The 25,445-nt window shown below is 32.9% G+C and overlaps 1 protein-coding gene across 2 annotated transcripts in view; it reads right to left on the reverse strand.

Moving 5' to 3' along the window:
- LOC101789052 (histone H1.8-like) overlaps positions 1-25,445 on the reverse strand; it is a 109,515-nt gene that overhangs the window by 71,878 nt on the left and 12,192 nt on the right. For both annotated transcript variants that reach the window (XR_010045576.1, XR_010045575.1), the window contains exons 3-5: positions 4,102-4,153; positions 2,895-3,360; positions 1,318-1,350 (exon numbers count right to left, since the gene is read on the reverse strand). The gene's annotated coding sequence lies outside the window, so the exon portion shown is untranslated. The remainder of the gene's footprint in view (positions 1-1,317; positions 1,351-2,894; positions 3,361-4,101; positions 4,154-25,445) is intronic.

A 25,445-nucleotide genomic window follows, 5' to 3' on the forward strand; every position in this document is an offset into this window, starting at 1 on the left:
ACTTGACAGTTGTACATGGTACTATTTTAATGTAAAATATATCAATAAATAGAAAATGAGAAAATATGTCACTCTTTGCAAATGAGATGATTAGCCAAATAAAATATCAATAAAAATCCAAAACATGTTTACAATCCAGTGATAAGCTGTAAGAAACAAAATCAGTATATAAATTATATATGTGAAATATCCATTATCACAGGAAAACCAGTGGAATTCTTACACATAAATCTAAGAAAATGTCTGTGAGAGACTTATGTTGAAAATAATAAAACTTCCTCTTCCGTAGTCCTCCTGGTGTTTGTTATCCCTGTGTTCTCTGGGCTTCCTCTTGTGACATTCCAGCTTACTAAACATTTTTCACACTTACAGATAAGAAAATTAAACAGGTTTTCATTGTACTTTCATCCAAGCAGTCCCTGCTGTCCTTCTTATTCTTTAATGATTATGCTGTCGGACTGTGAATCAGCTGTGTATTGAAGTTATAAATGTGACATAAGGTGCTTTTATGAAAGCCATTTTGCATATCTACATCTTCTTCCCTGCATTTTGTTCTGGCTTCTACTCAAAAACCTAATGGGCTGGGAAGGCAATAAGGACCCAAGAAAGATTTGAAAGTTTTATTAAATGACTACTTTTTAAGTCATGCAAGGAAACAATAACTATCACAAAAGTCTTCAAAATCTGAGGTATGAAAAAGAGTGGGGTTATTGGCCACCAAAAAAAAAAAAAGTGCAAAACAAGACAAGAAAATCTTGCACAGAAAGAGCCTGAGAACGTTCCACAAATCTCCTGCTGCTCCAGGGGAGCAGGAGAAATCAAGAGCGAGGCTTGGCTATGAAATCCTTAGGAAATCTGAGGATGAAATGAGAAGCAATACACACATAAGGCTGAAGACTGGAGCCCATGGTAGGGCCACACATGAAGCGAAATCATGCTCAAAGGACCAAAACAGAAACAGCAAATGGCATCTTTCAACTGACAACCTACACTCAAAGATGGTTGTTACCCTGCATTCATTAGATGACCTCACTATGTCAGACTCTGCAATGAGTCATTGAAAAGGCTTAATTCATGTTTTATGAAACAAAAGCTGGTCAAAACAGTAGAAGACAGGATTTTCTTGGTGTGATGATTAGTTTTTTCCTCCAAATGTGATGGGGATTTCCTTATGATTTAAGCTTAAATATCATAATTGATCATGTATTTTTTCTGTATATTACTTTTTAGGCTTGTGAAAAGTAGTAAGTGTTTTCACAGTTGTACCTTTTTCAAATAACCACAAGTAAGAAATTCCAAATATTTTAAAAGACTTACCAAAGTAGAGGGTCTTTGAGTTTGATCTCCATACTGAAAAAAAGAAAAAGTAGAGGGTCGTATAAGAGAATGTATAACACTGTGATAGAAAAATACCCATTGAAATTTAAGAGGGAAATATAGAAAATCAGAGTGCCTTTGGGGACTAAATTGTATATTAGTGAATCAAGGGAATTTCTATGAATCAAGTAATTAAACAAAGGCTTTAAATTGAGTAACTCAACAATTCAGTCACTCTACGTGGAATCAGAACTTACATTTTTTTTTTAAAGATGTGTTTGCAATTTCTTTGGGAATCTGAAAGCTGGTCTTTTCAGGCTGGTTAAAAAAAATCAAAGCTGAAAGATGTGTATCTATTTAATTATTTCAAGAGGAACTGTTTCCGGGGCTTAGGAGGGTATTCCTGATCCACCTTTTTGCCTAGTAATGTTGGAGGGGTCTTCTTGGGAAGCTCCAGGACATTCTCCATGAGTCCAGCCCCAACGCACTGCAACGCCTGTGCCATTGGTACGTTACAGCGGATCCTACACAGCAGCTGCCCTGGTGGGGAGTCAGGGAAAGCTGAGAGGTCGGGTCCACGTGGAGGTTCCCGACTGGTAGGATGCTTCTACTTCCGGAAACATTCTGTTACTGTAGATTTTCCTCAGGGTAGGAATGGCAACAATGTTTTCCCCTCAAGCTGTGGAGAGACTCTGAGATACTGTTACTAAATGTTAGTAACAAGATATTGTTACTAACACTGTGGTAGTGTATTGTTATCTTCTCTACACTGAGGACACTCTGGTGCAGTTCACTAGACCAAAACAAAGCCAAACTGAAAAAACAACAAAAGAAAATTCTTGTCATCCAGGAAAACACTGAATGTCCAGTTCTGCCAGTGATTAAAATGGTAAGCCTTTTAATTGGTCCCAAGTATAAACATGCTCATTTGGCCAAATTCCCAATCAACATTAATAACGCTAAAGTCATTTGCTCATCTACATTTTTAATGGACTTACTCATCTTGGTATTATTTTATTCTTGTCTACATTTTACACCGTAATTTTCTCCATATGTAAAGTCAAAAGAAAAGTATTCCAGGTTTTGGCTTTTAAAACACCAACAAGCACTCTATTGTATCCACTTACAAACAAACATCTCTCTGTGCATGTAGTGTAGCTGTTCCTTAGTTCAAATGGAGATTTACATCTTAGCCTGATGCTGGTGTAACAAGTGGACTTTAGGATTTGACACAGGTAGTTAACTTTAGTTCAGGGAACACCAAGATGACAAACTCAAATTTTATTAATTTTGGCAGGCCTCATAACAAATATTATCAGTTTGGCCTGGAATCAGATAATCTTAGCAGGCCCAGTAGGGAAGCAAACAGATTACACAGAGAAAAAATGAAGACCAGGTGGGAAGGAGGCAGCAGCTGATACAGCTGTGCATTTAAGACCCTCTCTACTGAATTACCTTGGCCTTTATTCTGTTTTGCCTCGTTAGGCTAAACAGCATGATTTTTCCCACCAGCACAGCTGCACCTGAGGAGCCTGCGCAGGAGCATCCTGACTATCTGCCTGCACTCTCGGGCTTACCTGAGGCTCTCTGTTCATGACTACCAGAAACTGAAAATCTTCATTTCTAATTTCATGATAAAACCCGAAAAAGGTATCTGTTAACTTCATCTTCTTTAAGTGGAACTCAGGTCCTTGTTCTTTGACACAAAGTATATTAGATAATTACAAAGGAAAAAATACAGGTTTTCCAGGTAAAGAATCAAGATGATTGTGACACATCCGAGAGCATTTTTCTTTCTGCATGTCTCTTCTACTTCATTTCATTTTTACTGCTTCCTTCATATTGTGCAACTTTCTTTTTGTGTGCACAGGATCCTTTGCTGTTGCCCGACAGCACGCAGTGATGTTGCATTTGGCTTGATATCCATCTTTTTCTATCACTGCAGTCTTGTCTTCTGTTTTCTGCTGTTTCCTAGCTGACCTCTCAGCCTGTCCTGTGGGTTACAGATTCTCAGTGAACAGCTCACACAAGTATAGATGTTCCCTACAAACAAGAGAATAGTAAGAACAGCAAAAGAATATAATGCAGTAATTTGAAAATATATTTTAGTAGCTAAACACACCACTAATATCATCAAGTATTGTTAGTTCTGTCCAGTCAAATGGCTACAATCATTTCCCTCCTAAGTCACATTTCAAATTAAACCTTGTATGTTTCCGTGTCTCTGCACTATGTTGTCTTTATGTTTGCCTCTATTTTTCTCTACTTGCTTTAATTATTTGTTATAAAAATACAGAAAAAGTACATTAATTCTTCGTAGTGTTGTAGTTTAATAGGTAGTAAAGAATATGTTCTGGTGTCATTGGTTATCCCCAGAGTACTTCACAATTAGTCTGAAATTTTAGCTAAATTTCATAAAATTCAGACAATTTCAAACTATTTGACAGACGCTTTGCTGTGCTCACAAAGGACACTGTCTTTGTTTATAGCTTAAATATTTATTTGGTGAAAAAGTGACCTATCTCACAGTTATTTATCCTTCAGAAAAGAGAATCCTTTTATCTGCCCTTAGCATGACTGAGCCCATTCAATTACAACTTGGTTTCCATCTATGAGTATTACAACTTACCTCTTTTCTAAATAGGATATATATGTAACTTTCCTTCTTGAATGCCATTTTTATGCCTTGACTTCCTTGAATTCTGTATAATTAAATATATTTTTCCATAATTTTATTTTTTACACCCTTATTGCCTGTACTATAAAAAAGTACATGATACTTACACTCACAAAAAATATGTGTAGCAATTTTGATTATTGATTCAACCTGGTATTCCTAGATTGAGACAAAGAGAGAGAACGTAAGGACAAACATTAAAGAATGAATTTTTAAAAACTATTTGCTTTTTCCCTCCTCAGATTTCAGGATGTATTTAGAGGAGGGAATGAAGATTTCATCTACCAGACATCATCCACACATCTCCCAGAAGGCAATAAGTGGAAAAAAAGGGCACACGAATGCTTTGTCTGTGACTTCCATTCTACCATGTGATTAAAATGTCACCACCAACTGAAAAAAGAATGAGGAGAAGCCAGTAGGAGCCAATACTTACAATAATTTGAACCAGGTATGTCAATCCAGCAAAATTCACTAACAGCAAATATTCCGTGGGTCTCTCTTGCTCCCCAAAACCTTGCAGTGCGTCGACTAGAGAAATTTAGCAGCTTATATGGATAACTCAGCACTTCTACATCCTACAGTGTAGAGGACATGCCCTTAGGGCTCTAGGATATTGTCTGTGTCAATTTGAAAAGTTTAGAAGTTTAAGGGACTCAGCAGGGGGTCAGGGTCCTCACTTGGGAAAAGTTCTGAGACTGTGCAAGAGAGGGGCAGAGGGTGTGAGTGTTAGACCAGCAGAAGGTGGAGAGCTTGCGTACAATATAAGAGAGGAAAAGAGGTTTGTTCTCCCCTTTTTGCTGTTGTTGCTTTGTTGTCTTCTGCAGCCTTGAACTGTTGCCCCTCAGTCAGGCCACCTCCCTTGGAACCAGCTGACTATGGACTGAAACAAACTGTCTGCCATATCAGGTGGTCAGAAAAGGAAGAAGAGCGGCACACTTTTAACCAACTACCAAAGTCTAGGTATCTGTGAAGTGCACTTATTTCATCTCTAAAGTCTATGTCTGATGTGCTTGTGAGATGGCAGGTGTTATGTGCCTGAAAATGATCTGAAAAATAGTTATCCTCCTTGGTCTTTCTGCTTGGGTTTCTTGTTATCTACATACAATATTTGTGTAGGGAAGCATTTGCTTACCAAAATTATTATCCATTTTATAAGTTTCAGAATAAATGTAAGAATATTTAGTTAAAGTATTAATATTTATGCAATTTTAAAATTATTATGCACAAAAATGTACATCAATGAAAACATTACCGTAGGTTAAAGTGCAATAAAACTATGACATCATTTTTGACAATAATAGATTTTTAAGGTGATAATGAGGATTAAATCAAAAGCTATTTTCATGCAAGGTACGTGTTTTACCACTAAACAACATCCCAAAGTCAGAAAAAATAATGTTTTAAAAATACTTGTATCTATTAACGTATAAAGCTATAATGAAGTACAATGCAAGTATTTATGATGGAATAGAATGTATGATTATTTGAATAGGAAGGTCAGCTAAAAGTACTTCATGTGAAGTATTATGTTTATACTATGTGCTTCATTTTAAACATTTACATTTTTCTTTAGTGAGGACTTAGACTTCACCAGAGAGTATCATTATAATACCATCAAATATGGGTTTCTACTCCTGAAAGTTAAACAAAAACATTTAATGAAAAAGTAAAGTGTTCAGTAAAATATCAAACCAACAGAAAAAAATTTAAGTTATACTTTGGTGTGCCTGTCTTATCTATCTTCCTTTCAGAGCATTTTGCTACTCTCAAAATTATAAAATTTTATCAACAATATCAATTAATTCTCACACACCAAAATTTATTTAATTTTTTCATTTGTCATATGCATAAGAAAATTGATATCTGAAGCAAAAAGACAGTTATATTAAACATCAATCTATATTTAAAGAAATGCATATGTGATTTGTTAGAGTCACAGGAAACAAAAATCTCATTATATGTACAATATTACGTACTCAGGAAAGAAGTCAGCAGTTCAGATCAAAATTTATGTATGTTTACCTTTACTGCAGCATTGTAGATTAAAAAAATCAGTGTAACTACTTACATGTGTTTTTACTTTTCTACCAACATTTCACATCTTCCATAAAAAGTATGACACAATGTATTACATATTCATTATGAATAAGTTGTGATTTGTATTTATCAAGAAATTTGGTTGGTTTAAAATTATAATACAGCAGTGCTACAAAAATTAATAGGGAAACAAAGTTTTTGATTTATGTGTCTACCTTTATGACAAAAATGTGAAAATTTGACATGAGGGAAAATTGGAAGCTTCGTACACAGCTGCTGATACCATGAGGTGTTGTAGCTGCTATTGCCATTAGTCTGCAGGACCCAAAGTCTCAAACCGAGAGACACCAGCAATTCCACATCTAATTAAGTAGACAGAAATGCCAACAAAACTTGGAGGCAATAATTCATTTCCATGTCAGGTTTTATTGCTCCGTGGTGATGTTTAATTCATTTTCTTATTGTAAATTCCACTGAGGTTTTTCAATAAGAGTGAAATAGGCCATGAAAGTCTTCTGCTATCACTGTGGAGCTGTTTATTTTCCTTTTAATGCAAAATCTTCAAGCAACACAACTGTTCACCAATTGTTGAATTAATTTTTAATATATTATATAGGAATATGATGCAATATTGTCATCACTAAAAAAGAATGAAGTTCTAATAGGTTCTATCACATGAATGTACCTTGTAAACATCATGTTAAGTGTAACAAATCAATTATGATAGGGGATCTTTTGTATGTTTCCATTACATGAAATATACAACAGACAGACTTAACCAGACAAAAAAGTATGCTATTATTTTTCCAGGGTTGTATGTTGGAGCTTGTTGAAGGAATTCCATGAGGAAAAAGATGTCCCTGTTAGTGTGCATTTATCTTTTCTTACTGGTAGGTTATATATGTAATAAAGTTAGATTTTGATAGTGATTGAAGAATCATGGGAACTTACTAAAATTATTCAATTTTCCTTTTAAAATAGATTGTATATCGATGAAACATCTAAAAACTAAAAATATTTAATTTCAAAATCATTATAGTATTTTATAATTCTGATTACTTTTATTTATTTATTTAATTTTGGTACTTGGAATCAAACTCATGACCTCGAGCTTGCCAGGCAAGGGTGGTGCCACTGAGCTGTATCCCCATCTAATTAATTCTAAATGATATATAAAGCTCAACAGTGGATAAAATCTCTTTTAAACATGTGGAAGCCATTAACATAAAATACATTGAGTATAATTACCATGAAACTGATAAATATTAAAAATTCTGCCTCATTCTGCACAATCCAACATTTAATGCCTGAGAGTTCTACATACTGAATTTTACTGAAGTTATAACAACTATAATTACTTCATAATAAAAATTCATCTAACAGTTATGTCTGAAGATATTTTTCTATACAATAATATAAAGCTAAATCTGTTTATTAAAAAGTCACTGTTTCTTGAAAACATCACAGTTACCCTTACCTAACATTATCCACAGATGTAGTAAGGCTCTGTATTGTTTTGATTATCAAGCTACTATTAACTTATGCATAACTAGCGATACCCATATGGAAAAAATGCAGTTTGAGAAATCCTGCTGTGATAATTGAGACGTGTTCTGTATTGATCCAGGAAGTACTTGGCTTATAATTTAATATTTTCCAGTTTGATATAACAAAATAAGCATTCACTAAACTGTTCACCTACACAGGGAACCATGATCTTTCAATTACACTGAAGTTTATTGAGGCCATCAATAGTAGTGATTTGTAAGGTCAAGAGGCTCAAACTTCTAACTCTGTGTTGGAGATCTGGTCACAGATTTTGTGGATGAAAATATAAAGGAAAGTAAAGATGTAAAAATTATAATTTATATTTTATGATTTGAAATTGTCTGGAATTTAAATCAACTATTTTTCATAGTATCGTCTTAATGTTTATTAGCTGTAAAAACTGTTTTTCATTCTAGTGAAGTTTCAAAATAACAGGACAGTATACTTTTTTGATTTCTAACATAGGAGAATCCATGTATTTCATTCATTTTCATGCAAAGTACTACTTTTATAACTGATATTGTTTATTTTTAATGCACAGCAATATGATATTTGGTAGTATTTTTACTTAATTAGCAAAATATCATTGTTAATTTTACTACTTCATTATCAAAAGACTATGATATTAATATTATAAGTAAACACATATACTATCAAACATAAATCAGGAAAAGTTAGTAATAAATGATCCTTAAAGAATCAAATGAATATTGTATTAGTTACTTTTCTTATTGCTGAAACAAAATGCCTGACACCCAAAGTTCAAAGAAGAAAGGTCTATTTGGCTCATGGTTTGTAGAGGCTTCAGTTCATAGTTGGCTGGTTCCAAGGCAGGGTAGCATGGCAGAGGGGCAACTCACAGGAGGAAAAGGTCATGGTGGGCAAAAGACATCAAACAGTGAAGTAAATGAGAAGCAGCTCACAACAACTACCCTCTTTCTATCTGCTGTATCTTATTCAGGCTACCCACCCTTAGCATTCACACCCAAGGTGAGGCATCCTTCATCCTAGCATGGCTCCATGAATCAATCCCAACATCACATCCTTGATCCCAGCAGCACACGTCTTAGATTCATCTGTGTCCCAAAAGCTTAACCTATGACTGCATGAGGATGTGACGTGATGTCTAGGTATGAGCCACAACAAATGTCTGGGAAATTAACACATCAAACAGAAAATAAGCAATAGAATTATAAATGAATTTTAGACTTCTTGACTTCTTGTCTTTTAAGTTATAACATTTATTAAGTATATATTTAATAGGCCTCACCACAAACCATATGTACTATCCACCACATGCTTCAATGATTAAATGGTGCTTCAAGTTCAAATACGAAGTTGTTTGTATTATGTTATCAATAATATTAAAAGAGATAAAATACTTTTATTTTTTGTTAAAAATGAGATGCAGACAGACATGAAATGCATAGTATAAAGTTTTCCTTTGGCTGTTACATGAAAAATTTAAGAATTTTCTAAATTATTTCTTTTTTTTTCTAAGTTATTTCTTTTTTTTTTTTATTTAAGGAGAAAAGAAAAAAAAGCACAGAAAGGGTACAGGTTATACAGATTTGCAGAAAAAAAATGAACAGTAGGAAATCACTAGTTAATGGATTACATATTGTCATCTTAGAAACAATTGTTCAAGTCACAAAATTAAAGCTTGTAAAGTGGACATTCTATCAATGATACTGCAAACAGTTCTGTTCAATGATCCAATAAAACTCTGTGATATCATATTCTGTCTTATACACTTAAATATACATGCAGTTATATAGTTTAGAGCACTTTCTTTTCCTCTTTTTTGTACAATGACTATTACACATTTTGGGTTTCATTGCTCTCACGGTTCTTATTACTTTTTTGGAAGAGAGTAAAACCAAATGTGACATAACAGAACAGAATCGGTCAAGTCAAAAGGGTGGACATAATAGATAATGTGAAAACATAATACAAGGTGATCAACAATGGTTACCACAATGCCTCCCGCTATCTCTAATAGAATTGCCTATACCATTAGTTATAATACAATTGAACAAAACAGTAAAGAACAAAACCAAACCATTGGAGACATTGTAGGTCTTCAAAAGTAGATAGGAGTAAATATATCGCCTTATCGGTATAAGACTGGATGATATATGAGGATGACTTACCTAACTACATGTTGCTTGATCCTTACAATTTTATTTGTCTCACAAAATCTTTTATTACTGACTCTGAGTTCAATGGCTTTAAATATATAACAGTCTGAGATTTCTTAAATGCTGTCACTGCTTTTATAGGCCATATTCAATTACTTGATACCTTATACTCTCAATCCAGCTTTGTAAATGTCTAGAAAATATTAAAGTTATCATTTCAGTCAAACTATTAGGTTGTATGAAATTTTCTTGAATATAAGATAAATATTTGATTTAGACTTACTGTCTGTATATTTCTTCACAAACTGCAGAAAGGTTTGGACAGCAGATTTGAGAGGAAGCATAAAAGTAATAAATAAAGAACAAATTTTGTCCTTACAATTGATATATTTTGGATTATTTCCAAGGAAATTTTATTTGGACAAAAGTTTTCAGGAGACAGAAGGTCATTAAAATTGCTGAGTTAAAAAAATTACCAATGCAGGAAATTTTATGAAAACGTATCTTTTGTCAGTATATTCACATTATTTAATAAATGAAAACAAATAAAAACTTTACAAAAAGAGTAAAACAACCATAACTAAGCTCTACTGCTTATTTTTTCTACTGGAAATCCACCTTCTATAACATTGCTCTGGTTCTTATAAATAAAAATAAAATATTATTGTATAAAGGACCTTTGTAATTCATCATGAAAGAATACTTAAAGTAGGAAGTTGACATTAAACTATTCTAAACAGTTTTACCCATTGCTTCTTTGGGAATTACATGACATAGCATCGAGCAATAGCTTATCAAAATTGTTTTACCCGCACTAGCAGAAAACTATGTATACTGAAACATTTTTTCTCTTGTGCCCGAAAACTTCACAAGTTCAAATTTTCTATAGTTGTACAGGAATTTAATTCAAACAATTTTTGATAATTATGTATAATAGTGTTCACTTAAATTTGCTTACATAAATGTTCAGTGAAATTAAAAAAGATTTTAAAAGGCAGTAGTCATTGAACAGCTTCCTTATAAATAATTGTGAATCATATCATCTTTATGGAAGAGATCTCACTGTTCGATACTGATGCTACAAATGTTACATGAATTATATTATAAACTTTGAGTTGAAAATTATGAAGTGTAACCATCTTTATTACCTTAATTTGTTTTCATACTTCTTAAAATAGTTTTAACCCAATGCATTTTATCATAAAATTGATATCATTATTAAAGGGAGTATCACTAATAAGAAAATGAAAGGAGAATCAGCAGATGAGAAATAGATGTATCAAATCACAGATAGGATAAAATACATATTAAGAATATATACTGACTTGTATCTCGAATATATACAAAGACTTCAAAAGCCAGCATACAACCCCACACATAAATTCAGAAACTATCTGATCATATATTTCACCAAAATAAGAATAATGAATTCTTATCATAACATAAGTGGATGTCAAATTAACTATGATTCCTAAATAAAGTCAGGCAAAAATAGTTTTATGTAAACATTTAGATTGATCTATTGGAAATATAATTTAATTTTTTATGGCTGAAATTGCCTTGATGTTTATTAAAAACAAATTACATAGAGGTTAATGAACATTTTAGCAGAGAATGTATATCATCAATATTTGATTATGATAATGACCTGCCAGCCATATACCTACATGTAAACCAATTAGCTGAAACAAGTAAATGATTTGCATTTTTGTTTTATATTGGGTATAGCTCAATAAATGTAAAAATATTTTTAAAATGAGTATGTATATTGCATATTTACTTTGGGGGAATTTTCAGGATTTAAAATATATGTTTTGGAAATGTTGATTGAAATAAGGTCAAAAATTATTTTAAGTGTGCTGCTTTTGTGAGTTACCTACCACTCTGAATAGTAAATGTTTAGGCAGATGGTTATTCTTCATAGAAAATATTCCAAACTAATTGTGAAAACTACTTTTATTCATGAAGTAATAAACTTAATATGTAGATATAAACTGAAATAAAATGTAGCTCATTATGTTTTTATTTCTGACATTAATTTTATTACTGTCACTTAAACCTACCCAGATTAAGATACTGTTTTTCAACAAAACATATATTCAGAAAGCGATAGCAGACTAAATTAGGTAACCACCACAGGCTGATCCAGGAATTCCATCCAAACCATCAAGTACATGGTGCTGTGAGGTTACAGGAAAACCATGGAAAGTGTGAGACAGAATTTGAACAAGGTAGGAATTTAAGTGATTATAAATAGGGAAGAAAGAAGTAAAATTATCCCTATTTACAGATGATTTAATTCTTTAGCAAAAATCTGCATCAGAATTCTTTCAGTGCTTATAAATGAATTCAATGAAGAGGCAGGATATAAAATTAATACATGAAATCAATTGCATCCCTGCATGCTAATAAACAATATGCTAAGAAAAAAAAATCAAGAAATAATTTCAGTCATGATAGCTTTCAATTATGTACCTTGGAGTTAACCTACCCAGGAAGTCGAAGTCATTTAAACTAAAACTTACAGAACTCTGAATAACAAAACTGAAGCTGACTTTAGAAAATGGAAAAACAAAACTAAAAGAAAATTGAAATGAATTGTTACATTATTAAAATGACCATATAACCAATAATTGTGTGTAGATTCAGTGCAAACACTTTTAAAATACTGACATTGATTTTCGCAGCACTAGATAAAAGATATTAAATTTCATTTGGGAACAGAAAATAATCCTGAATTTAATCTGGGATGGAAAAAACAAAGGACAGCTAAATCTCAAGATAAAAGACCAAGGCTGAAAGCATCACTATGCTGAAATTCAAGCTATACTGCAGAGTCAATACAATGGTAACAAGTATTACATGGAACTAGCATGAAAACAGAAATGGAGACGAGTGGAGTAGGAGAGAAGACAGAGAAATAAACCCAAAGGGCCATAGCTGTTTGATTTTCAACAAAAGTGCTACAACACATGCTAGACAAAAGACAATGTCTGAAAGAAGAATCTACTGATAGAATTTTTAGGGTCTCCTATGTAAGTAGTCACATCATCTGCAAATACTTTCCTATTCATAGCACACTTACTTCCTGATGTAAACTGCCTGGCCTGGCTAAATTTTAAGCACTATATTGAACAGGTGTGTGGAAAATGCATACACTCTTCTCCTTCCCAATTGTCGGTGAAAATTTCATTGTGGGGTTACAATGTATGGCTTTTATCAGTTTGAGGTAAAATATTTCTGCAGCTTCAAGGTTTTTAGTTATTAACATATGTTGAATTTTGGTGAAAGTTTTGTTCTGCGTCACTGAGATGCTCACTTGTATATACATGCATGTATGTATGTATGTATGTATGAATTATGTATATATTATTTAAAACATATTTTATGTACTTGACCATGTATATATAATACATATATTTATATGTATATAAGTATAAATTCTATATAGCCCAATTAAAAGCATTGATTTTACTTTGTGCTATGACTTTTGCCTTTGTTATTAAAAGTTTGGTGATTGTTATTCAAGAATTTTTACTTTTAACTGCTATTCATAAGAAGATTTTGACATTGGGAAACTTTTTAGGAAATTCAGTAATTATAAGACTTTGGCCATAATATTTTAGGAAATTCAGTAATTATAAGACTTTGGCCATAATATTTCCAAAACTATATATGTGGGTCAAAAATACAATTTAATTTATAAATTTCAATTCTTATACTCTAAATAGTAACCAAAGTGTACATAGTAACCATAGGTAAAGTTCACATTACACTTCAAAGAAAACCCCTAATTAAACTACCAGTTGGGCCATACTTACTTTGAATACCCTGGAGGAGAATTCTTCCTTATCCCCTCTACCTTCTGGTGGAGTCTGACATCCATTGGTCCTCGGCAATATACTATATCTCCAGTCTTTGCAAGACATTCTTTTAGTATCCTTGTATCCCATATTCCTACCTTTTCCTTTAAAGACATGTATATTTGGATCGAGGGCACACTTTAAATTCAGGGTGATCTTATTCTGAGATTCTTATTTATGTCTCCAAACACTGTCTTTTTTTCCAAACTGAGATCATATTCACAGGTTCCTTGGATGGGAAGGATATACCTCTCTGGGAGTCACTATTAAAGATGCTACTCATACCAGCTTTTCTGAAAGTAACTACTATGCAGAGTTCCTGAGACATTTTCAAGAAAAATATGTAATTGATTAAAGAAATAGCTTCCTAAAGATTTGCTTCACGTTCTGTCTTCTCATATTCTCTCCCCTCCTCTGTCTCTTTCTCTTCATCCTTTCTCTTACCATTTCTCATTTCTCCAAACACACACATACACACACACACACACACACACACACACAATTCCAGTGTATTATTTTATATAGTATATTATGTTATTATTGTATCATTTTAATTCCATTTATTTAGCTGTGTGTCACATATATAGTAACTTTTTAAAAATAACTTTACTAATTTCTCTGGAAATATAATTTACGTGTGCAGGTACAAAACTGGAATAGCAAGAAAATCTTATGCCAAGCTAGAATGATGACAAAAGTTCTGAAATTTGAGTAACATCTAATTTTTAATTAGTTATTTCTTTTTATGTTAGCAACAAAATTTAAAGTATAAGCATAGGCATTTATAGCTCCTATTGATATGAGAAGACATTGCAATTAACAAGATTGCAGTTTTAGTAAGATCAAATGGCAGGTAGGACACAGGTAAGCAGGAGGACCATGCATGTGACTTCATACTCTAATTTCATCAGTTGCAAACGTACTTTCAAGATCACTTCATACACCAAATCGTTCCCAACTTACAAGTCATCCTACAGTCATCCTGGCTTGATCTCTGTTGGGTCAACCCATTACTACTTTATAGATCACCTTTTCTTTGAAAAATGACTTCATCCTATTGTACATCCTCAGATGTACATCCTCTGAATGCCATTTGGAATAGATGCATTCTCTAAGTTTAAAATGTGTTTTATAAAATTGATGGCTTTCCAAACACAAGTGTTCCTATAAGATACTTTATGCTTGATACTAAGACAAGATGTGATTCCAATAGATAGGAGAATTTCCAACCAATGAAAAGAAGAAATATTAGGGAAGGACAGTTTCTTTTTTTAACATAGCAAACAACAATATCATTGATACACATTTCTATAGTAACCTTTTTCTTTAAAATTCTTTTCTTAATAAAAAGTTTTTGGTATGTAATGCAAATGTTTCTTCACAGGTCTTGGCAAATGTCATTTGGATAGAACAAATATCACTTTATTTCATATTTTGAAGGACATTTAGTGACATGGATACAGCAAGCTATTTTTAACTGTTCACTATTAAAATTTTAACTAAAAGAGTATAGTTCAAATTTAAAATAAGACCTATAGCTACTTACAAGACTACACGCTTTGAAAAGTTTAGAAGATTGGATGATTTTTATTTTAGACACTAAGCTATTAAAATAATAGTAGCATATGTGATTTGGGTAGAGAGTGCACACAAGAGAGATAGAGACAGAAAGACAGAGACAAATAAATTTCTTCTTTACTATAAATAATACTTCAAGATATATGTCAGTCATTTCAATTTTCTAAAAATATTATGATATATTGCACATTACATTTAACCTCAGCCTTTCGGATATAATTCATCAAATGATGACAAAGTCTCAGTTTTGTTTTGTTTTGTTTTGTTTTGTGAAACAGAATATGTAGCCCAGAACTTGTTACATAGTCCAGTGGTGTCACTGTGGCTTATTTCAATTATCTTGCCTCAGCCTCCTCAGTGCTGGTGTTAGAGGAATGTACCATTATGCCCATCTCAGTCTCACATGTGAAATAAAAATATTATTACTGTATCAGAAAACTACTCAATTTTTTTCCTAAATGGCTCCTTTACTTCATTTTATCAAGATATTTTACTGAGATTGATATTATTGAAAGATAGTTACACACCAAATAAAATTATCAGAATAATTTTAAATTTAAATACATATTAAGTTACTGTGATCATTAATCATGATATATGGACTTGAATGGATTATCAGCTCCACATAAAAATGTAAACATTATGTGCTGCAACTATGTACTAATAAAAATATAAAAATAAAAATCTAGGGATTTGTAAAAGAGTTTTCGTAGTGTCCGTGGATGTTTGATGTAAAGGACAGCAAACTGGGGGGAGCAGATCCACCTTGGATGTGATTGGCATCAACCAATAGGATTGTAGCTTGAAGAGAATAAAAAGGGAAAGAAAAAGGAATTGGTCCCATTTTGGAAAACATACTGACTTTGTCTTAACTTTGGATATGATCTGTAGTGTCTTCACCTCTCAATGTAAATTCACACCTGTGACTCTAGACTGAACTTCCAGGGCTCTAGGTTTGGGATGGTGCTGTGTTATTAATACTTCTTTTTCTGGCACTTTCATCCTCTTGGACTTCAGAGATATTGGACCTTCCAGCTCTCCATGGTACAGATGGTCATTGTGAATTTTCTGCTTCTGATCTTTCAAGCCTACTTGATAAATCTCTATTCTGTTCCTCTAGAGAACTTTAACTAATACACTTAAATATTATTATTCTAAAGAAATGTAACAAAATAGGATTTGGTAAATTAGTTTAGTAAATTGAATCAAATCAAGGTATACACATGCGAAGGTTGTCAGAATGTCACATTCTTAATTATTCAGAAATTAATTATTAATCTTCAGCTAAAGTAAATTGAATTGCAAAATGTAAAGAATACTTTCCTTGACCAAATAATTGTATTGATGTTTTATATAGTCCATTCAAAAATAAACTTCCTAACCTTGGTATGTATGAAAGCAAGTGCATATATAAGTTATATAGCAATGATTCAGTTAATAAGGTAGAGACTGTAAAATCTGAAAATAATGCTGTGTTTATTCAATAGATATTGGCATGAAATAGCACACTACACTAAAATATAATGTACTCCTTTAAAGTTGCAGTTCAGAGTTCGATGCCTCGGTCCTTCTCTGAGTTTTCCTTAAAGTTTAACTAACTTCTGCCACTTTGTGGTGAAACCACACGTATCTACTTTAAGTGGATGTTCTCAGTTTTGTTCTTAGAGTCCTAAGGTCCTTAAGATGATATGAAAATGCAACCTGAACTTTTTAAGCTTTTATAAGTATAGTTATTTTGTTGAGTTACATAACTGTGGGAGACAGGGTATTTAGGGCTTAAACTATAAAAACAGGCTTTTATAGGCATTTTTCTGACCATAATTGGAATTCGCTGTTTTACACAACTTGCTGGTGCTCTAGGAGTGTAACCGAAGTAAACTTTGGTGGAACAATCTCTTCTACATGTTTGTAATTGACATAATGATAACATTTTTTTCCCATAAGAAGTGGAATGAAGTCGCAGACAGCTTCATAACCTTTTTTTTTTCTCAGAAACCTTAAGGAAATAAAGACAATGTACAGAGCATAAGCTATATACTTACATACAGATAAGAAGAAAATTGATGGCACATTTATATATAAAAATAAAGCATGCGTACTGCTGAATTATGCCCCAAAATCATTCTTGCTTTGAGAGTGGTGCCAACATACTGTAATCTCAACTACTTAACAGCCTAAATCAGGAGGGTTTCAAGTTCCAGGCCAATCTGGATTGGTCTCAAAATTAAACAAATTAAGAGCATTTGATAGTCTGCTGTATGGTCCTATCTCTGCTAGTATAAAAAAGAAAGGAAAGGGCTAGGGATTTAGCTTAGTGGCATAGCGAGAAAAAAATAGCTTTTATACAGGGGATCAAACTCAAGACCTGGTGCCTACCAGGCAGGCACTTATGCTGCTGAACTAAATCTCCAGCCCCCTGATTTATATCTTTGGTAAATTTGTCAGTCATGCTTTGTTGATTTTGGTCAGATCTTATTTGATTCTTCTTTAAACACACTGGCCAGTTTGTCAGTTCCACTCCCATTTTAGGAGCTTACAAAGTTTCTTTGCTTCCATTTTAACCATTTGTGCAGATTAGCTATTTGGTGTTTTTTTTTTTTTTTTTTTTTTTTTTTCCTCTCCAGGAGTCTACCTTGTGTCACCTTGGAAAAATTGAGAGTCAGTAAGTTTGTGATCTCAGAAATTCATATGGTTACAATCTACTCATGAGTATGGGCATACTGGGAAGTGGAATCTTTGGAGGTTATACGTTAATGTGAAGTTATAAAAGTGGTGCCAAAGAGTGAGAGTGCTGTCCTCATAGGAAAAGGAGGAGAGATCATAGCTCCTTCCTCCCCCATGTAAAGACACAGAAAGAAAGTTCTGTAAGCCAGCGTGAAGCCTCACCAGAATCAATCAGTATTTTGCCCCCAGAATCCCCAATATAGGGACAGCAAGAAACTGTCTCTTGTTTATATACCTTGCCTAAAAAATATTGGATATGATAGTCCAAACAGATTAAAATACTTCATATAAATTTCAAAGGAAATTGTGGAGAAAAAAATAAAGGGAAAGAGAGTATAGAAAGAACAATATGCCTGCTGGGCTTGTTGGTATAGACCTGTAATCCTAGCACTCAGGAGGCTTTGGCAGGAGAGTGTCTGGGAACTTGAGGCCAGTCAGTGCTACAAAGTGAGTTCAAGGACAACCTGAACTGCATAGTGGGATCCTGTCTCATATAAACAATCCAACAAAAATCAAAAACAAACTGCATTCTTTTTATACTTAAAATTGAAGAATAAAAATCAAACTAATTTATATTAATCTTTGAGAAGAAAGGATAGGCAGCCAGACATATCCAGTTCTTTCATCTTGCTTAGAGGCATTAACTTTTAAATATGATCCAACCTGGAAAGAGAAGTGAATCTGCAAAGATGGTAACAGATGAAACAGTATGTTTTGGGAGAATTTAAATGAGGGAAAAATATTGTGACATAAATAGTGCACCTGAAAAACAAAGTCTAACATGACTTTTATAAAGCAGGTGTTAAAGACTTGTGTGGTATAGAATGACAACTGGAAATTGTATGGTAAAGTTGGTGTACATTATCATTTAAGGTAAGTAAAATGCAATCATTAATTTTATTTTACACACAGGTATGATCACAATGTAACAGCTTGGTCAGAAGCATGGATGTGCTATTTAACTAGTTAGTTTTCATGACTAAAATTTTCTCTATAAGAAATATTTCAGCCCTTCCCAAATTATCCTTTCCAGATTACTACAAATTCTTTTTCTTAGGGACAACACAATGGCACTGTCATATATTTTATCATGGCCACTTATTCCTGTTTCCAATGTAGGTTTTCTATATTTTTAACTCTGGCTTGAGAGAGTTATTCCACAAAAAAAAAGTCTTCAGACTCACTTTCCTTTTAGTTTACAACCTAAGAATTCAAATTTTCAGGAGGGATATGTGGTTCAAGCTAGAGACTTGCCTTGAGGATATTTTTTCTCCATTAAAGTAAGAAAAATTATTATATAAAACTTCTTTCAGGGTTTCTGCTTTAGGCCTGAGGTTCTTTTTGATCCTGGGAAGAATATATGATAATTTTCATAGTTGCTTCAAATTTTGACACTCCCATTTTACACATAAAGGAACTGAATTGAAAATGAATAAATTATTTAAATATACACTGGTTTTTAATTATAAATGTTTTGTTGAAAGTTACATAAAAAGTCACTAAATTTATTCTTATCATTGAGATAAAAGGGTATCTGTCAGAGGTTGAAGATTATATAAAGGTTCCAAAATAATTATGTTCAAAACATTTGCCATGTATTGAAAAAGTTTGTTTAATATACTTAATTAATGAATATGTTTAATATGCTTAATTAATATGTTTAATTCACATTAGTGAATTATTTATATGAAGTATTTTTTTTCTTTTGAGAATCAATATTTTACAATCACTCCATATCAAGTGAGTATTCTTCCAAACCACAGCTAATAAAATTATATTTCTCAATTACATAAAAGGTTCAAAGTCTGTATCTTAATTTGCTTATCTTGCTTTAGTATTTTACATTTAAATACCGTTATATTTTCCTCAAAATACCATGTTTCTTTCATGAACCCTGTATATCATAGGCAAAAACTTTTGTTTGCAGAAATTTGGATGAATAATTATGATCTGATTAAAATGTAAAGTCTTCAGAGATTCTGTTAATCACACTCCTGTTGATTTTCTGTTTGTGCAAGTGAGTGAAATGTCTTTCATCATCCTATAACTGGGTAGCAATTCATTTTCCCTGTGTGTAAAATGTACAAATTTAGAAGACAGGTCACATTTAGTGCCACATCATGGTCACCAAAATAATTACTTGGCAGTTTCCCTTTAGGATTCTTCTATATAAAATTGCATAGATTTATGTGTTTTCAATCTAAATAACATTTAGGTTTAAAATGTGACTTACTGCTTTTTGAACAGCTCCAGATTCAGATCTGTAAATGGTGAAATCTAGCTTTATAGATCATTATTTTTCTATGTTTGAGAAGTAGTAAGTACCAGTCAGCCTAATTCATTTTGTTAGTCCTTGATCCAGTACAGAATCTCTCCCAAAAAAATTCTATGATATATTTTCTATATTAATAAATTTAGAACAGTTGAATATTGTCACCAAATAAATACAAATCTAAGAGTTTAAGTTCATATCTACAAATAATAGTTTCAACTATGCAGCAAGTTACAGTAAACAGTCACAATCAAATGTATCTGACATACATAGAAGTAAACACTTACATCATTCTTGAAAACTGGGTATTTTTATAACCTTTTGCTATTGTTATCTTTGCATTACCATTACACAAAGGAGACTGGAGGTGAATCATTAGGACAGATTGCCCTGTTTCCTATAGAATGATATGAGCAAATTAAACTTCTGAGAGCTAAGTTCCTCTGAATTGTGTCAATAATCAAAGAGACATTTCTTAAATTCAGAATGTACTGATTTTTTACAGAACACTGATTGGAATGCTTTAGTCACTCACTAATTCCTTCCTCCCAGATGTTTTTCTGGAAAAACTCTAATTCTTACGCACCAAATAACAAATTTCAAAACTCTGAAAAACTATAGAATCACAGGGTACCATGGAATCACAGGGTACTATGTTAGTGTGTACATTTACATATTAAAATAAAGTGAAATGAAGAAAGTTATTCCTTAAGATGTATGTAGTTTTATCTTTGATGCAACAACATACTTTTCATTGATTTCTATTTCATCATATTATAAAATGCATTTAAATATTTTTGAATGGTGCACGTAATTAAACCTTGGAACTTGTACATGCTAGAAAAGTCCTCTAAAGTTGGTCTGTAAATCCATCCCTCAGATATATTTGTTCAAATTTTATTATAAATATTAATCTACTAGATTTCTTTGCATTTGACACTATAATTACCTCATACGCTACATTTTTACCTACACCTTTTGCTATGATGGCCTCATAATTTTCTGGAACAAACATCACTGTTGTTAAACTTATTAAATGGATATCATTGAAGAGGAAGAAATGAATATTAGGCTTACAGGAATATATAAGTCATTGACTAATGAAAAATATATGCAAAAAGAGAAAAAAGTTACTATAATCCAAAACAATGTAACTTGATTTAGTAAATTGTCTTATACATTTATGATTTTTAGCCTACTACTTTGTTTTTTTATCCCTATGTATGATAAGTAACTTTATAAAGACTCATGCTCTAAATATATGAATCTAATGCAGACCATAACAAAGGAGCAAGTGGAGAGGAAGGGGAAAAATAAATGAGATGTGTTAAGTAATATATATATATCAATTCCCACACTGAATGTGATCATTTTGTACTGCAAATATATAATAAAACTTTTTAAAGAAGAAAATAATTTTGATAATGATGTGACATTCACTTTGAACTTAACTTTGTAAACTAGAACAATACTTTACAGTAGCATATATGTTAAAATTGTATGTTTTGTACTAGTACAAAAATACATGTACAGCAGAGCAATATATTTCCTTTTCTTTACAGGAGCTTATACAGTCACCAGTGATTGGAATGGTAAAAGCAGTCAATTACAGATCAAGTGCCATCAGTCAAAAATTCACTTGATTTTTCAGATGTTTTGTTCTCAGAATACTAAATGTATATCATGTTAAAAAAAAACATGATAGTGTTATCTAAATATTGTATTATTGTACCAAAGGAAAACACACACAAAATCCAAGATTTGTTACCTAGTACTCTGAAATCCTTTCATAGTAGCTGTTCTGTGAGTTAAAAGAGATAAAATTTGAACAACTGTATTTATAAATGAGAGCAAACATTTTTTGGTTAGCATAAGTCAAGGTTTAAAATGCTGTTTACTTAAACTATCTTTATCATTTCTTTTTTGAACAATGAACTAACTCTTATGTATGCTATGTCTTAAAAGTAACTATTTTCTAAAATAAGTTAATCTTGCTGAAAATATTGAAGAACAAGATTAAAATATTCTTTTGGTTAGAAGCAGATATCATTTGCAATGAAGTACTGCTTTATAACTAATAATTTTTGATGAATTATTTGTCTACACACATCTTCAGAATTTCAGAATCCAAAGAGTATATGAAATAACATTAAATATCTTTCCATTTTGGTAGATTAAGCTGATTTAACTAAGCCTACTCCAACTATATCTATTTACTTATTTCTTATATAATTGTATTATGCACCGTGATTAAAGCTAGAGATTTAGGTGCTACTAAATGTCCTCAAATAATTTATTACCTAACAGTGGAGACAAATTTATAAGCAAATAATCATTGAATCAAATTAGTACTACAGAGAAGTGTGAATTTTATGAATCTTCCCTATTGTCTGCAAAGAGAAGGCAAAATATCATTGTAAAAGATCCAATTATGAAGCAAGCAAATGTTAAGGCCTGTGTGTCCTTGAATATTTTAATTCCCTTTTTGTAAGCTGTGTTCAGATAGAAGATTTTATAATTTACACAATTACATGTCAGTAGTTGAAAAAAGGAGTCTAAAGTTCAGAGGGAATGTGTGACACATAGGCTTTGATGGGAAAGAGAACAGTAATAGGAGCCCGTGCTCACTACTTGTTAGTTTTGTGAGTTTACATGTCGTTGACTTAGTTGATGCTCAATTTTCAAAATAAGAAAAATTAAATGAAATAAAATGAAAAAATTGTGATGCCAATGTGAGACTAAAACACATTTAAGAATTCTCACATTGAAGAAAGGAGAATTACTTCTAGCATCTTGGATCTGGCTGCAGTAGGAAGAATGTCACATCAGGGCCATAACTCAAATGTGGGGTACAATCTGCTCTTGGCAGCCCTTAGCACCTACATATAAAGCCTGACTACATGAGTATTTAGGTTAAACTGTCCATTCCCAGAGCAGCTGAGGACACCTGGAGATGCACTGGGGCGCAGTTCACGTTTCTGCCATTGCACCATCTACTCTCAGATTAGAAGGCAATAATGCCTCTTAAATCCTACAGATGAGACCAGGTCCCTGCTGAATACCAGCTAGTCAGCCTCAGCTGGAGCAAAAGATTTGCTCAGCCCATACACTTGTACCAACAGAACAAAACTCATTTTAACTGATATGTTCCTGTGCATTGGGGGATTATTGTCACACGATTAGATAATTGGAAAAAATGAAAAACAAAAGCACTTAGGGTTTTGTTAGAGATGAGAAAATCATGTGGAAAACTTCCCACCATGTTAGAATCTCTAGAAAACTGACTTTTGAGTTGAAGGCTGACACTGTGGCCATTAATTCTATGGAGCTCTGATTTTACTGGTGCATATGCAAATGCATACCAGGAAAAAGATGAGAAAAGGAAAGGGAAAGGAACCAAAGCAAGGGGAGGGCATGGGAGTGGAAACAGAGGATATAAACAAGGCAAGGAGATCTGATGTCATCAAAGCAGAGAAGGAACACAATTACATAGGCAGAGCTGCATGTATTTCCCAGTACTATTAAAGAGCTTTGGCTGTGAATGTACAGTAAATAGGAATCAATGCTGGACACAGAGTGCGATCTACACTCAAGTGTAGATGAAAAAAGGAAAACAAAGATAAATTGGTGTATGCAAGAACAAATTTGTTTCTTTGGTGATAATATTAAATTGGTTGACCTTGTTGACAAAATTTGAAATGATGGAGTAGTTTAATGTGTATTTTCAACATTTTTTGGGACCTGTCACCCGTGGCTTTGGCTCAATTTTAACTCTATTTGTTCCTATAGCCACATCCTAGTGACTTTTCTCATGCTTGAGACAAAATATCCAACATCCAAAGTTAGAGGAGGAAAGATTTACTTAGCCTATAGTTTGCAGAAGTTTCAGTTCATAGTTGACTGGCTTTGAAACAGGGTGGTGTTGGCACAGGGGCATCACAGAGAGAAACAGACTAGGGCAAAACAAGAGCAGGCAGTAAGCTGCAAGCAACCAACAAGCGATGGCTATAGCCCACTTTCTTATATTTTATCTAGGCTATCAGCCTTTAGCCTACTTACCCTTAGAGAGGGTAGCACTCACTCCAGGTTGGGACACCCTTAATCTCACCCAGAAATATGATGAACCAATCAGCGGTCCAATTCAGTAACCATATAATCGTAATTCCAGCATTATACACTTTAGACACAGCCACCTCCAAAATTCCCCATTGGCATGAGAATTTGGGGAAACATCTAGAAACAAGCTATAATGTCATGTGCTCCAGACTGAACTTCCTAAATCTTACCTTTGCTACACCAGTAAATATCTCCCACTTGCTTCCCTAGAGACTCTGCAATGTGGACCATGACAGAAACTGATTAGTTATTCTACAACATGTGTAAACCTCAGTAGGGAATTAAAACCTGTTGCATGGATACTAAGCACTGTAGTAAGAATGCTATTGATTTGTTATCTAGTTGTGAATTCTGAAAATAACATCCTTCCATATAAATACTGAAAATTTCCATCCTGTTAAGATTTGTGAAGCTAGATTTTAGGAGCTACTATTTTGCATAGCAAGAAAGGGCACTGGCTTCACCCCAGTTGCCTTCCACAAGGCTTTCTTATGTACCACTATTTGAAATTAAATATGTGTCCATTTTCTCTGTCATTTAACTGTATCAATATTCGTGAACATGCAATTAGCTAATGGAAAATCTTCACTGTAGTTATTTATCACTCCTGGTTTGCTTAACACAGAGTGATTATAAACTGCTTCTCTATACTCTACTGTGTTTCTTACATTTTATAAACACTACTTATAAATTCTATGTTGACCTCTTATCAGAAACATGACTTACAAATGTTTTCTCACCCTGTAGACTTCATTCCCATCCTGTATCCTTTGATGTACAGAATTTATTAATTCTGACATGCATGCAGTCTATTTCCTTTAAAGGAAGATACCTATGATACACTGAGTACACACATATACATATAAATACACATGTATATAATTCTAGTTTAGTATACAGTGACTTAAAATATGTGAGTCTGTTTTTCTCAGGCACTTCTCAAAATGTTTTTAATGTTTTTTAATAAATTATCGAATCCTAGGACTAGAGTCATAAAAGCTACAGTTCAGGCTGGCTCTGTACTCACTATGTAACCCAAATTGGTCTCAAATTCCCAATCCTTCTGCCTTGGCCTCCCCAGTGCTGGAATTATAGGAGTGTGCCACCATGTCTGACTTCAAAGTCCTTTCTTATACAAGCTGGCAGCTTCCCTACCCCTTCCTTAAATC

Source organism: Cavia porcellus, unplaced genomic scaffold (genome assembly GCF_034190915.1).
Source record: "Cavia porcellus strain 051 isolate PalLab524CR breed Dunkin Hartley unplaced genomic scaffold, mCavPor4.1 scaffold_35, whole genome shotgun sequence".
NCBI classification, from domain to species: Eukaryota; Metazoa; Chordata; class Mammalia; order Rodentia; family Caviidae; genus Cavia; species Cavia porcellus.